The following is a 4,961-nucleotide window of genomic DNA, read 5'->3' on the forward strand; positions in this document are numbered from 1 at the left end:
GCCCTGCACCCATGAGTAACTGCCTCTGAGAAGTGGGAGAGCGGGGTACTGTGCAGCCCAGCTGGCCAGCCCAGCCAGACAGGGACAGTGTTGGGGGAAAAGTCCTATGGGGGGGGTCTGGGGCGATGGCCAAGGCTGGGGCTGAGGTCAGGGGCTATGTTCCTCCACCCTTCCTACACATTTTTCCATGATTAATATGAAACACCATTTTTTTTATATATATATATATATATATATATATATAAAAATGTGTGTGTGTGTCTATATATATATATATATATATATACACGCACACATATATATATATGACAACTTTTTAAAACCTGAAAACTGGGGATTTTTTTAAATTAGAGAAAACCAGGATAATTGATAATCATTCATTGAATAAACTATACAAGCAACAGCATAGTGTACTTTTTATATGAAAAAGGCTCTAATGAGTTATCTAAAAGGTCCTTTTAGATATGAAAGATCCTAACAGGTTAGACAACAAGGAAAATAAATTAAGGAAAAACAAAGTAATATTTCTTGCCCAAGACATAAGATTTATCTTGGTCCTGATCCTTCATGCTTCAACATAGCTATATCTAATTGGTTGGATTGAGATTAGGCAATTAAATTAGGCCCTGATTGAAGGCCTAATGAGCTTAATGAAAGGCTAACACTAATTATAATTAGATTGGATTTTGACCCTAAATATTCAACTAAATGACTGAATATAAATGAACTAGAATGAAGAAATACAGGGTTCCAGAGGTGGATGATCATCTTCCAGATCACCTTCCTCCACATCTTGGTCCTGGAAAGCAAAGAAATAGTACTTTCCATATTAGTAAACTTACTTATACTGTACATATATTTACTATACATTTACTGCAAAATAGAAAATGTAATATAGATTGCTTGGGATATATGAGTAATTCTCCAACAGCTCACTCTGAAACTGGACGAAATGGAGCCATTCTATCTCTTACCCTCCTAGTCCCACACTCCCAATTTATGGTTATCCATATGAAACACCACTGACAGAATTAAGTAAAAAAAATAGAACACCTGCTAACTTACCAAGAAAACTTAATATTTTTCTGTATCACACATGCTCCGATAACCAGATAAATATAGGTGCAGAAAGTCAGCAGAATCCAGATGAACTTGAGTTTTAGTGTCATGTATTCTTTCAGTAATTCTCCCCAAAGAGAGAAGTTTTGAGACAAGAAGACAATTTGCAAGGTCTTTATAAGTAAAGTGAGATAGTTTCTCAAGTAAGGGCCTGCAACAGGACAGAGCCTAGGAGTGGCCATCACTTCAGAGAGGCACTTGGTCCCAATGTCATATCAGGCCACTCTAGGCCTTATGTCCCTTGTTGGGGCCCCAACCTTTTTGACCTTCACCCCTTTTCTCTTACTGGACTGTTCTGCCTAGGCCCAACGTGCTGGACCTGGCCTCTAGACTCCAGCTACTGTCTTGTCCTATTAATTCTGGGACTCTGCCCCTAATCTCTATGGGCATGTGTAGACAACATGATGGGCATGTGTTCATGACACTTTAAAGCTGGTTAAATGCTTTTGCACCACTTTAATGTTGTTGGTGTTTGTATGCATCGGTGGCATATTGTGTATTAATTCCAGCCGCTGTAGCACATTCAGTGACATAATGCACCTTAAGTGACCTTGGGGTGCATCAAATTAAAATACCTCTGAGGAGTTTTGGTTTGCTTCCCTAGAGCTGCAGAGGTAAGCACCAGGCTCCGTGTGGCTCATGGACTCTGCAGGCATCACATGCAGGCAGCCTGGCAGCAGCCCAGGAAGGCAGGCTTCACCAAAGAAAAATAAAACAGACAGCCTGATCTTTGCCTTCTCCCCCTGAAGCCTGCCTGAGCTATGCGGGGACCTGGTCCTTCAATCCACAGTCACAGTGCCCCCCAGGCACCCAAGCCAGGTGCCTGCAGGTGGGTGCTGTCTGGGGAGGGGCACCACTGCTGCCGAGGGAAGTACCAGCCCCCCCCCTTCCCCAGCTCAGAGACTGCTCCAGCCACTGGCACCTTGCCCTCCCCTCCCTGCCACCGGAGAGGCAGGAAACACATGGGTGTACACAGCATGGGGGTTTACTGTGCCCTAAATCAAAGCAGTGTTTTTAAAAACCCACCACTTCAATATCTCTGACCCTTTTAGTGGTGTTTAATTTTAACCACAGAAAAATGTGGATTTGGGGTTACTTTTTTAATGCAAAAATTGGGATTTTTTTTTTTAATCAGAGAAAACCAGGATCCCTGCTCATCAGGGCCTGCTAGCTGGTCTCCATGGTAACTCACAGCTGCTGCTTTAGCAGCACCCTTGGTACCTATGCTAAGCTCTGTCCTATTTTCCTATTACCGAGCAGCCCACTCTTCAGTAGGCACTCATGGCCTTTGTCTTCTAGCTGCTTGTTCTCTTGCAGCCTACCTATCCTTGTGGTGTTTGCTAGACTGGCTGAAAGTGTTCCTGTTTTGCTTAATGTGCCACTCCCTGCCTAGGTAGCAGTGTTTCTTTACTGACTCCCTCCTTACAGCTGGTCTGGGTTCTATTTACAGCAGCCTTTCCTCTTAAAGTAACAGGAGACCTACTAGGCTCCCTGTTACAGGGCCTAACCACAGCACATTAAGATTGGTCAGTATCTGCCCTCAAATGCTAAGCACTGACAATCCTTCCAGTAAGTAGTATAAAATCACAATACTGGCTTTTACTGGTTATAAAGCTTCACATAATCTGTAGCCCATATCTTCATCTTCATTTCTGAGACCTCTATACTCCAGACATTCTCAATGCAGTTAAATGAAATGATTAACATGTCTCTATTTGACCGGAGCCCAATATTATGTGATTTGTTTGGTTGATCAGAAACCATAGCAATTCTATTTAAATACTTCTTTTATTCATGTGTTTAGGTGTTATATTAATAGACATTTAACAGTAAATAAAGACATGGTAAGAGTGATCAAGAAATTTCTGTTTATGTCCTGTAGTTTAGATTGAAATTCATGTCTTCAGAGGATCTACAATAACTGCAAACAACTTTGTATGACTTCTGATTCCATCTGCCTTTTCTCTTCAGTGTTACCTTTGTAAATTTGATTTTGATCTCAAGAGTTCACTTTTCGTACAAAATATTAATGTTGACTTGTGTTCTCCTTCAGCTGTACCATTTATGCAGTAAGTATGGTGGATCATTTCTATTTATAATTCTTTGCATTACTGGGGTACCTGCCAGATTAAGAGCCCATTTCTACTTGACATTAATTTTACACTCAGTGTATAATGCTTGGTATTTTCATTAGGGTAACAATATTAACTGGCACACTTCAGATGTAATTTCCTTTACTGGCAAGCTTTTTGTCCTCCTTGTGTTTGGACCCAGAAGACTATTGGTGCCCTCTGCTGCCGTTTATTACTTTATATTAATTTGCTTTTCCACTTTTACTTTTCTTCATTTTTTGTTTTGTTTTGCTTTGTTTTATGCATCTCCCTCCTGACATCCATCCTGCTAGTTGGAGGTTATCACTGAGTATCAAACTGCTGTTCTCCCAATATCTATAATATGTTGTGGCTGTCAGTAGGCTAGAATGACTCATACCTCAAATCAACAGAATATATTCTGGGTTCTCTTAGGCTCTACCCTACCCTACTTGACAGCAATGACTCTAAGCTGTCACTACACAAGCATGAATACCAAATCTTTACTGTATGGGTGACACCTAAGTTACATTAGCTGATTTGTTAAATCTGCTCTGTCATTTTTGCCTTGCAGTTCATCTTCTAGCAACTTGGGGTTATATTACTTTTAATCCTAGCAATAGATTGTCTATTTTACAAATGCTACATATATGGATGGAGCAATAAATTGCTATTTAGGGTTTTACTGAGGATAGAGTGAGGTATTTAGCACTAATATATTATGCTTTTCTCTGCTTATACATTTAGCATGCATAACTGTCTTCTGCTTTAACTCTCTCATCAAAATGTTGTGTCTGAATTTTTTATTTCGGTCAAAAGAACAAGCAAGCACATAAATCTCCACATCAAGGTGTTTAACTCCTTTTATTGACAGTGACCTCAACTTGGAAGTAAAAGCATAGATTATGTAGAGTGCTTTGGTAATAAAGTCTGCTCTTAGGACTTTTTGCTTTTGGATGAAAAGACCAAAAATAGATTACGACTCATTAGTAAATATACATTTTTATTTTCTCTACTTGTTATTGGTTCACTTAGTGTCTAATTTTTGATATATTTATTTTTAACTGAAAAGCTTAAATTGCCCCCACTCACCTTTTCAAATATAGATTACTAATGCAGATTAAAATATTGCTTTTTTAAATATCTGTGTTACCATATTTAGGCTGAGGACATTTATTTAAGGGACTAAAAAGTTGTGAAATCTGACTTTTCTGACCCAGGGTAAAATGTAAGTACAATAATTACACTCCATAAAGGAAGAAGAAAGACAGTTTAGCATGCTCAGTGCAGCTACCATATGGCAGCAAGCAAGATGAAATCAGCCAAAGTGATCCCGCCTTCTGTTGTTGGCTTAATAATTCCAATACCAATGTTAAAATTGATGTGAGAGCTCATGCAACTTAATTAGTAACCAGTTTCCATCAGAAGATTGAACAAAAGATTTGAGATGGTATTTTAGGCAATGGTGGGAGAAAACATTTTTGATGTTCTAAGATACAAATAACAAACAATAGAAAAGAAAATGGTTATTCATTTGAGACAAGTTAATACAATGAACTACTGAAATATCAATATGTAATACAGTAATATAAAAATATAAAAACAATCTGTAAATTATAACAATTATGCAGCTTTCTACTTAGCCACATTAAGATGCTTGTATTGCCATGATTAAGAGCATATGGAAATAGTCAATGTTTGTCTGCTCCCAAATAATAAGCTGAGAACCACATAATAGGAAAAAAAAAAAAA

This window comes from Gavialis gangeticus, unplaced genomic scaffold, assembly GCF_001723915.1.
Source record: "Gavialis gangeticus isolate Ggan-Ray unplaced genomic scaffold, GavGan_comp1, whole genome shotgun sequence".
Taxonomy (NCBI): Eukaryota; Metazoa; Chordata; order Crocodylia; family Gavialidae; genus Gavialis; species Gavialis gangeticus.